Genomic DNA, 11,518 nt, shown 5'->3' with positions numbered 1-11,518 from the left:
AGGAGGAAACTACTTTCTCTTCTGTTGCTAGTTTTGCTGGGAGAAGTTAAAACATGTGGAACGTGGGTCTGTCTCTATTTAACAAGCAATTAGAATTGAAGCTTGGTGATTTGCTAAGTAGCTGGTAACCTGCAAAGCCTGACTTCTTACCCAGGTTAGTCCCTCATAGCTCCAGAGCATCTGCCATGTATAGCCGCTGCTGCTGCTGCTGCTAAGTCGCTTCAGTTGTGTCCCACTCTGTGCGACCCCATAGACGGCAGCCCACCAGGCTCCCCCGTCCCTGGGATTCTCCAGGCAAGAACACTGGAGTGGCTTGCCATTTCCTTCTCCAATGCATGAAAGTGAAAAGTGAAAGTGAAGTCGCTCAGTCCTGTCTGACCCTCAGCGACCCCATGGACTGTAGCCTTCCAAGCTCCTCCGTCCATGGCATTTTCCAGGCAAGAGTACTGGAGTGGGGTGCCATTGCCTTCTTCGACTGTGGCCACTAGAGTACTTGAAAAATGGCTACCGTGACTGAGAGATTGAACTTTTAATTTCATGACTCTTATTAAATATAAAAACTGATATTCCTTAGACTTTTGGAAAACTTATTAGTATGTTTAGAGCAACTTGGGTGTGATAATTGACTTTTGCAATGATAAAATATAAATTTAAATCAAAACTATTTTCAGTTAAAGTTTAACATATTGAGATATGCTAGTAAAATAAATGCAATATTTTGAAAACAATATAAAAAGTAAAATACCCCATTAAATTTTTATTTTTTCATATTAAAGTGATATTTTTAATACCTTGGAAAAATATATTTTAACATCACTCATTTTACTTTGTTTAATGTGGTTACTTAGAAAAATAATATTGCATATGTAGATTGCATTGCTATGCTAAGTCACTGAAGTCGTGTCCGACTCTGTGCGACCCCAGAGACAGCAGCCCACCAGGCTCCCCGGTCCCTGGGATTCTCCAGGCAAGAACACTGGAGTGGGTTGCCATTTCCTTCACCAATGCATGAAAGTGAAAAGTGAAAGTGAAGTCGGTCAGTGGTGTCCGACCCTCAGCGACCCCATGGGCTGCAGCCTAACAGGCTCCTCTGTCCATGGGATTTTCCAAGCAAGAGTACTGGAGTGGGGTGCCATTGCCTTCTCTGGTAGATTGCGTTACATATCTATAAACTGTATTGCTTCAGAGCCTAAGTCTTAACTCAAGCAGAGACTCATTTTATTCTACATATTCCTTTTGAAGGGATTATTGAACTTTAAGTTTCATCAAAAAATTGTGTTACGATAAAGCAATTATCCTTCAATTAAAAAAATTTAAAAAGTGAAAAAATTTTTTATGAACTTTGGATATCAGAGTTCGAGGAGTACATCTGAGATGAGTGTGGGTTTAGGTATAAATCAGACAAAAGCATCCATTTACCTTCAAGTGTCTTAATAGTTATTTGAAACAGGTTTGGACATAGCTTTGTAAAAATATTTAATTTTTTATTTGACTGTGCTGGGTCTTCATTGTGGCGTGTAGGAAGTTGAGATGTAAGGATCTTAGTTTTGGCATGTGGGATCTAGTTCCCAACCAGGGATCAAACCCAGGCACCCTGCCTTGGGAGCTCAGAGCTTTAGCCTCTGGCCCATCAGGGCAGGCCTAGACATATTCATTCAAAATGGGTTAACCACCCCCCCTGATTTTTTTTTTTTTTAATTAATCCCATGGACAGAGGAGCCTGGTGGGCTACAGTTCATGGGGTCGCTAGGAGTCGGACACGACTGAGCAACTTCACTTTCACTTTTCACTTTTATGCATTGGAGGAGGAAATGGCAACCCAGTCCAGTATTCTTGCCTGGAGAATCCCAGGGACGGGGGAGCCTGGTGGGCTGCCATCTATGGGTTCGCACAGAGTCGGACACGACTGAAGCGACTTAGCAGCAGCAGCAGCAGCAGCAGTGTTAAATATAACATAAATGATGCCACTATAACCTATAATCAATATAAAATTATGAATGAAATGTTGATATTTAAATACAAAGAGATATTTTACCTTTTGTAGCGCTGTCTCTGAAACCCAGTGCTTTAATCCTAGTATTTTACATGTCAGGTCAGAGTAGATGCATTTCAACAGCTCAGAAGCATATGTGGTTGATGGCTACTATCTTGGAAAGTGCAGTTCTAAGGAATCAAATGCCAGGACATGAGCAAAAAAAAAAAAAGCACATTTATAAAATGCTTCAAGAGTGGGTTGTAATGATGTACAAGAAACAACCATGCATTCGTTCGTTAAACTTTTTTGCGTGCAGAGAACAGAAAGAACTCAAAACTTCTGCCCTCACAGACTTCATCATCTAGCAAGGGAGAAAGACCTGAATTGATTATCATAACATCAGGTGGCAGATGCAGTGCCAGAGACGATCACAAGGAAGTAGAGAGATGTGCCATCCTTGGGGGAAGGGGGCTGGAGAACAGGGTCCTAATATCACCATCCATTACAACTAGTTAAGGTCCCTGAAGTTCTCATCATTTGTGAAATGTTCATCGTTTCAGAAGTTCTGCATCATGAAAATAACCTGGTTAAAATGCAACTACCTACTCAGGCAGGGAGAACACGTAAACTCATGCATACTCATTTACATGCATTACCTTTTAATTTTTATTCATTTTAATTTTTCCTTTTATTTATGTATTTATTTTAAATGAAGCAAAGATGGATATTTTTAATGATAAAAGGTGCAATTCACAAAGAAGATATAAACCATTAGACACAATAACAAAGAAGCAAAGATGCATAAAGCAAAAATCAGAAGAAATATAAGAGGAAAGAAAAAATATAATCATAGTATGACATATTAACATTTCTCTGAGAATATTTTATCAAGTGCATAAAAAAGAATATAAGCATCTTGAATGATGTCATTAATAATTTAAATATAACAGATTTATATTTAATTAATGTATATTAATCTTTTACACAAATATATTTAAAATTTTGTATCTTATATGTTGTTATTAGATTTTCATAGGAAATTTAGAAAAACTGGCACAAAGATAAATGTTACTAAATTTCAAATAGTAGAATTTTTTTTTCGGTGTGTGTGATTCAGTTATACATAAATATATTATTTTTGAAATTATTTCTCATTATAGGTTATTTAAAATATTGACTATAGTGCCCTGTTCTGTACAGTAAACCTTTGTTACTTGTTGCATATCTATTTTTTTAAAATTAGAAATCTAGCCTTCTATTCATACTGTCAAACAAGTGGAATTAAAGTATCCCCCCACTCCTGATTCTTTTAATTGAGGTAGAGCAGGAGTAGAGGGGGATTGAGGATGGTATTTCAGAAAACTAAAAACAAGCTTATTTGGTTCATTTGTCTCCTTTTCATATCATGTCTTTACTGAGAAAGCTATGACTTTTTAACATACATTCTGGCAAAGACATTTTAAATATCGATTGCATGTATGGTTGCATGTATAATTGTGTGTATATTAAATGGTCAATCATGTGGGTGATAATAGGCTATTAAAATATGTTGTAAAGTTCATAAAACTTTGTATAGTAATAGTAAGAGAGTTTCCTTACTGCTGCTGCTGGTTAGATCTAAACCAGGGGTCTTCACACTTTGGCATACCTCATATTCACCTAGACTCATGGCTAGTTAAATCAGATTGCTGGGCCTCCCCACCTCCCCTCCTCAGTTCTGATTCAGTATTTCTGGAGTGAGACTGGAGAATTTACATATCTAACAAATTATCAGCTGATATTTTTGCTGCTGGTCCGGGAGCACCACTTAAGGAATCATTGATCTAAACAAAGGAACTTGAAGTATTTGCTGTTTTCATTTCTATCAGGCCAAAGTTTAGTATACTCTGTTAAAAGATATGGGCTTTCCTGGTAGCTCAGCTGGTAAATAATCTGCCTGCAATGCAGGAGACCCCAGTTTGATCCCTGGGTTGAGAAGATCCTCTGGAGAAAGGATAGGCTACCCCTTCCAGTATTCATAGGCTTCCTTGGTGGCTTAGATGGTAAAGAATCTGCCTGCAATGTGGGAGACACAGGTTTGATCCCTGGGTCAGGAAGAACCCCTGGAGAAGGAAATGACAACACTCCAGCATTGTTGTTTGGGAAATCCCCGTAGACAAAGGAACTTGAAGGGCTATAGTCCATGGGTTGCAAAGTGACAGTCACAACTTAGCAACTTGATAGCCACAGTAGAGCTAGGACATGCTGACCTGCAGTGAAGATATCCTGAACTCAAAGGATGGGTGAATAGAGTAGCTGAGGAGTTCTGGGGACAAACAAGAAGGGAAAAGCCAGGCTATAAGAATGTGTTGTTTGTCAGAGGCCTTGTGTGTTCTCTTTAGTTCCTGTATTCCAAACTAGAAGAATGTTTTCATATGGCCCCCCCATTCACAGAGTTCCAGTGTGACCCAGCACGTAGCTCAAAGCACAGAACACATAAACTAATATTTATTTTTATACTGGGTAGCCTAGAATTACACAGAATTTTTAGGAACCTGTCTATCTCCTGGTACTAAAGCATACTTTTCATATACCTGCCTTGGAAGAACTTCCATATTACATATTGCTTTCTCTGTTCCCATATGTTTAAACTTTAGATATTTATAGCATGGCATACAATGTGGGAAAAAAAAAAAACTTTACATGGCATCTTTCATGTTTATTTATTTATTATTTTAACGTTTATTTTGTAAATTTTATTTTATTTTTAAACTTTACATAATTGTATTAGTTTTGCCAAACATCAAAATGAATCTGCCACAGTTTCATGTTTAGATATCAATTCTTTCAATATATCAAAATACCAGCTACACTCAGAGTGATTTTTAAACATCTGAGTATATGGCCAAATGGGGGCCATTCTTCAAACTAATCATCTTCAGAAACTATAACCTTGAAACTTCCAGTGTTCAAAATTATTTTTAAACTCCTGCCCAGAAATTGTTTCAGGGCTCCATTTGTAAGTCACCCTAGAAAACTGGTGTCTTAACTCAAACACATACCTTTTTTTCAACCAAGCTGAGGTATGCAACTAAATTACCAAGTTTCTGACAAGTCTTGGCAAAAATGATGTTTAACTATTTCCAAATATCAAACCTTATATCAGAATGTAAAGATTCTATTGAGTTTGAGGGTTTTAAAAAGGATTCACTATATGTTAATTATATAAATTATAAAGAGAGGTACTAAAACACTTCTAGCTATGGGAGGCATTTTAAAAATAAATGTGTGTGTCCTTCAAAGAATAGATTAAATATGCTACTCCTCAAAGGTCTCTCTAATCTTCCTCCTCCTTTCTCTACATTGGAAGTTAATTCACTTTTCTTTGAATATAAACTATTCCTTATTTTTCTGATTATAGTATTCCTTCTATCTTTTAATAGAATTGTACTTTTCCTTCTATAACATCATTTAAGGAAAAAATTAGATTTCCCTTTGTCAATTAACAAAGTCCTATTTAATCTCTTATTACATATTTATTCTAAGCACTAACAATACAGCAGTGAAAAATATGGCCATTCCACTAGAATAGATTCTAGGTATGGTCTCTGGTCTGGTAGCATGAACATCATCTGAGAAATGCAAAATTTGGGACCCTACCTCACACCTACTGCATCAGGAACTTGTGTGTGTGTGTGTGTGTGTGTGTGTGTGTGTGTGTGTACAGTTTTAACAAGTTCCCAAGGTGATTCTGTGATGCAGGCTGATAAGAGAATCACGGAGCTAACAGGAGACAATCATAGAAAGATAGATACTTTCTCTTCTTCACCACTGTATCTTCATCACATAGGACAGAATTTAACACAAGTAGATGCATATTGTATATTGCATAAATGGTGGGAAGTAACCTTAGAGTTACATAATCCACAAAGCTTTCATTTTATAAAACAGACATTAAGTAGCATGTATACAATCAGAGTGAGAACCTGCTGTCAAGATGCTTGTCATTTTATTTTAGGTCAGTGATAATTCTTCCAGGTTATTATTTGTTGTAATATATATGTAAATAAAGTGTGTAGGAGTGTGATACAGAGAGTGGATCAGTCTGAATCATCAGGGAAGACTTCCTAATGGAGCCGGGATTTAAGGGATGGGTTATAATCTGGTATGTACAGAAGATAGGGAGAACAATCCAAGAGCCAAGAGTAGCCAAGACATAAAATTGGAACCTGGTGTTTTATGTCCTCAGAAGAAACCAATAGAGTTATTAAGTAGCATGACAGAAGATTGTCTTTGGGGATAGATTACAAAAGGTTTTGAAAATCAGATTCATAAATTTAAACTTGATTCAAGGGTCAGTAGGCTATATTCTTTCTGAAATATGAGCATGGAATAATGACAGCAATTTGAGGCTATCAGTCTTATCTAATCTTTCTCCATGACATCTATGGGACTTGTTCTTTCCTTTTTAGTACTTAAACCAGAGTATGGATTTGATGTCCATATTTCTATCTTGTATTAGAGGTACCACTATTCTTGTGTTATCACTTAAGCATAGAATCCACATATGTTTTATATTCTTCATATTACTTAGTCCAGTGTCTTTTATATTCTAAATACTCAGTAAGTATTTTTAAAATAATTACAAGGTCATCTTATGATAACAATTTAAATGTGTTAACCAAATGATAATTCAGTGCTTTTAGTTTACAAAATAGTTTTCTTTGGGTTCCAACATCTGATCTTGACAACAATCACACGAGGTACATACTACTGTGTCCTAATTTTAAAGATGTAGAAACTTGACTCTTATTTATTAATAAAACTTTACCTTGCAATGGTCTCACTTAAAATACAGATACTAGTCTTAATACCAAACTCTGAGCCTTTAACAGGAAGACCTTCTGATAAATGTTTTATTAAATATCATGTTTTATTTAATCCTTTCAACAGCCCTTCTGAAATAGGCAGTCGCAGTCTAATTTATAGCTAAAGAAACAGAAGCATAGAGAATTTAACGAGTGTGTCCATGTTAACTGGCAGAGTCAGGATTTGCACACATGTCGTTTGATTCAAGAACTCCAGCTCTTAAATTATTATTCCATTGAATGAATTTCCCAAGGGTACATACCTAGTAAGTGGCAGAGCTACAGCCTTAAACTAGATCTCTTGATTTTAAACTTCTTTCACAGTAATCACAGGTTATTGAGACCTGGACACAGTCTGCCTTGGCCCTTTTCCTGATTGTCTCTGAGTGTAACTAATTGCAATTTTGACATCCCAATCAGTGCTGTGGCAGCAGATGGGCTGTAAGGTATAAAAACTGAAGCAATTGAAAAAATATTTCCTTTTCCAATTTGCATGGCTGTAGTTATTCACATTAGGATTTTTAAACTACATCTAGTTAGATACCTAATGAATTTTCCATAAAAATGAAAGAGCCCAAATTTCTCAAACCTAAAATAAGATTGATCCATAACATTTCCCCCCCAATTTTGAAATGCATTTCATGTGAACAAATGGTAAATTTCATTTACTTATACATGAAACAAATTTTATTGGCAAGAGGGAGATTACATGAATTTGAAACTGCTGGAAAAACCCCATTCCAGGATGCAAGGTTGAACAAAGCCAAACATTTTCCCTGGGCAGGACGTTGGAGTTCAACCACATTCTTTTTTTCTTTTTTAATAGATAAAACAAAGCTTAGGGAAAACAAGGGACTCAACTAGGGCTAGATGCCTGGTTACTGGCCTAGCCTGTAAAGATCTAGGTCTTCAGACTTTACCAGACTCTTCTCAGCACTTCTGAGAGGCAGTAGAGTAAAGGGGTTGGTTTTTTTTTTTGTTTTTTTTTTTTAATATATTTATTTGTTTAATTATTTGGCTGCCCAGGATCTTTAGTTTCGGCATGTAAGATCCTTTTAGTTGTTGCCTTTGGGATCTAGTTCCCTGACGAGGGATAGAACCCTGGCTCCCTGCATTGGGAGCATGGAGTCTTAGCCACCGTACCATCAGGAAAGTCCCAAGAATGCACACTTTAAATCAGAGGCCTGAGTTGGCTACCTAATTCAACAAGTCACTGTGTAGCCTGGGGCAAGTTACTTAACCTCACCATAATTCCATTTCTGCATCACTTAAATGATAGTAGCAGCACCTGAATTAGATTCTTGCATGGAATAAATTACATATTTGTTTTTAATCATTATTTCCTGTAGTAATTATTAATCTACCTTTGTTGTATAGAATGAATTGTTGTAGTGGAGGAAGCAACATCTTAAGTGGAAAGAAACCCAAATTTTAGTCTAGTATGTATCATCATTTTTTTGAGGTAAAATGTGTATCTTCATTTTTATCTTTGAAAAGGGGTTGGACTGGGTGAATGAATGGTCTGTTGTCAGATGATATTATTTTAAAAATTGGACAGAGACAACCTTGGGTAACATTGCCATTTTAATTTGTGGTAAATTTGTAGTTGAACATGGATCATTTTTAGGCTGAATTCCATAGGAAACTTCAATGAGAATTTTACTGATCATTTTTGGTGCTCATTGAATTCTTATACTGAATCAGGAAATACACTCTTCAAATATTTAGTTGGCTGAAATTCCACTTATTCATTATTATTGAAAGGGCCTGCCCTGAACTTGGACTGTGGAGGATACAGGCTTATACAACCATGTGTGTTGGTCTGGCACACGGAATACCTGTTTGAGATTACGGTCGTGTCCAGAATATCATTAAGGACTACTACTTTTGAGCATACACTGGCAGGCAGAGGCTGTTTATTCAAACATGGGAAAGCAGAACTAATTGGACATGAAGCAGAGCTCCCTATTCTTGCTTCAGGCTGTCACCTGAAAGAACTCAGAGGAAGGAAGTGTCCTCATAAACTGTGGAAAAGCATGAGCCCTGAAATGGGATCCTGAATAGAGACATCCTGTTGAACAGCTTGTGAATTTTTTTTTTTTTTTTTCTGTGATGAGAACAATCCAATGCCCAACTTCAGAGAGAAATGTCGGAATTGCTGTTTGCTTCACAAGTTAGGCTGGTATACTCTCTTCTGAGGCTTAATGGGCCTGTAGAATAAGACTATATTTATACCAAGTTACAGGAAGGAGGTCTTTCTGAAACATTTCATCGGGGGCTCAGATTGTTAAAAACAGCAACAAAAACCAGCATGACAGAGTGTATTTTGGATTTATTTTTTTTATCACACTTGAACGATCCTTGAAAAACATTACTTCAGAGTGTCAGTTCAGATTTGCCTTCAGACAATGAGATTCCCCCAGAGTCACACACGAGATAAAATGTAAAATCCAATGTTTATAGAAATGTGGTAACTAGTGCTTCTTGGTACAAGTACAGAAACCAACTCTAGCCATGATAAGCAAAAGCAGGGGATGGTATTTTAATGCTAGACTGTTAGCTCACAGAACCCACAAGCAGTGTATTTGTCTGCTGGAGTTGCCATAACAAAAGAGCATTGAATGGTTGGCTTCAGCAATCATATTTTATTTTCTTGCATTTCTGGAGGCTAGACGTGTGGGATCAAGATACTAGCATGTTCGCCTTCTCCTCAGGCTTCTCTTCTTGACTTGCAGATGGCCACTTGCTAGCTGTATCCTCACGTGGCCTTTCCTTTGTGAGCCGGAAGCCTGGTGTTTCTTCCAATTCTTATAAATCCAATTCTTGGATTAGTGTCCCACCCTTATATTTCATTCAACTTTAATTACTTCTTTAATGAAGTCACATTGGAGGTTAGGGCTTCAAAAGCAAATTCAGCATATGAACTCGTATGTGTGGTGGTGGTGGGGGGGTACCGTTTAGTCCGAATAACATGTAGTAATGCAGTCATCTTTAAAAAAAAAAAAAACAAAGAATGGGCAATTGTAATGCATTCAGGATACTCTTGTTTCCATATGTCTTTCCCCTGCCTCTCCCTTATGTTTGAAGAACCAGATCACTGATTTCTCTCCTGAGTCCACTGCCCTTTAAGGGACTCTTTCTTCTACTTCTATATTCTTTTGATTTCCTTGTTACAGTTTTGCCCAGAGAGAATGATCTGTTTCTCTGAGTATAGATTCCAGCTTCCTGGGAAAGAGAGGTGTTGCTTTCCTCTGATGTCCATCCCTGATTTGGTATAATATGGGAAAGGGATTGGATCCAGGGTGATAGCAAGACTCTAACAACTCTATGTGGTGTCCAGCAATCAGCTGGAGGGGAGGGGATCTATAGACCCCTGCACTGCCAGGAATTAACCTCCTTCACCTGCTAAGATGGAGAGGTCCCTGTCAATGTGCCTCCTACAGGAGAGAGTTCTTCCGCAACAGTTCTTTTAAGTCACTCCCTCTGTCTCTGCAAAAATAGGATGTTAGTTCCCCAAGTGGGTAATTTTCATAGAGATTTTAAAATATTGATTTATAGATAGAAAAAATAGTCTGATATAAAACAGTCAAGAAATGTCTGGTCACTTATTCATGATCTTCAGAAAGCTCACACATATATACTGTTTGATTTTCTTGAAGATTAATAGAGGGTACATTTTCAAAAATCAAACTCTTCTGCCTTTCACCTAAAAAATACAAGTAATTCTGTTTCTGGCAGTTTAATGACACAATAGCAAACAGTAAGAGTTCTTCCATTTATCGTCTTCATCACTACTGTGTGACCTTTACCTTGAAGTAGCTGCACACACTTCTCTGGCACAGCAGAGCAGTGAGAGACCTCCTCCCTCTCACTGGCAGGTGTCTGCCAGCTCCCTCCTGTCTCTGGAGAACAAAGCCAGTGCCTGCAGGGAAACAGGGAAGTGCCAATGACCTATTCCTCTGGAGCTGAGTCTTTTGTCAGCTCTGAAAATGGAATTGTGTGTTTTAGCCCATGACCCATGAGCAGTCTGGAAAAGAGAAGCTGATTCCTGCAGGGAGAATCAAGAAAGGGCAGAACTTTCCCTGCTAGTTTAGTGGTCTGAGTCTGCTGCCAAGCCCCAGGACTGAGCAGTTGTTGCAGGCATTCATTCTCACCTGCAGGACTGCCTCAGGGAGGCCGGGTTCCCAGAAATCCTCCTCCAAGCAGGTGTCTGCAGACAGGGGTGGGGGGTGGGGAAGGGCAGGAGCACATATGCCTCTCCCACAGGAAGGAAGCTTAACTCACATGTTTCAGATCAGCGATGGCAATGGCCTGATGACTCTTTAGGAATCCTGTTATTCTTTATCAGCTAAAATGGTTTCAGCACCTATTTTGTAAATGCTTATGGAGCATGTTCTGTGGGGAAGGGAGGTACTGAGTTTACCAGTATGGGGGTTGAAATGTGACCTGAAATGTGACCTCTGCTGTAGTAGAAATGTTCGCTAGAAAGTTTTATTAGCTTCTCTCTGGAACTTTTCCTGAGGATTTATGATGTTCAGATTCAAATTTATGGCAAAAGAACAGCTGTGCCTGTAAGGAGTTTCCGTTCTGTCAGACGAGGTAGAGAATACAGGATTTGAGCAGACAGTTTCCAAATGCATTTTTGATTTGTTTGATTTCCTGGGAGGTATATAGAAAATGAAAATATAACTACTGT

At 37.9% G+C, this 11,518-nt stretch overlaps 1 protein-coding gene across 28 annotated transcripts in view; it reads left to right on the top strand.

The window, feature by feature from the left end:
- PRKG1 (protein kinase cGMP-dependent 1) overlaps window positions 1-11,518 on the top strand; it is a 1,681,227-nt gene that overhangs the window by 1,073,389 nt on the left and 596,320 nt on the right. The gene's annotated exons all lie outside the window — the stretch shown is intronic.

The sequence above is a fragment of the Bubalus kerabau genome, chromosome 22 (assembly GCF_029407905.1).
Source record: "Bubalus kerabau isolate K-KA32 ecotype Philippines breed swamp buffalo chromosome 22, PCC_UOA_SB_1v2, whole genome shotgun sequence".
Lineage (NCBI taxonomy): Eukaryota > Metazoa > Chordata > Mammalia > Artiodactyla > Bovidae > Bubalus > Bubalus kerabau.
The sequence above is the reverse complement of the archived record's forward strand: the minus strand, read 5'-3'. Positions and strand labels throughout refer to the sequence as shown.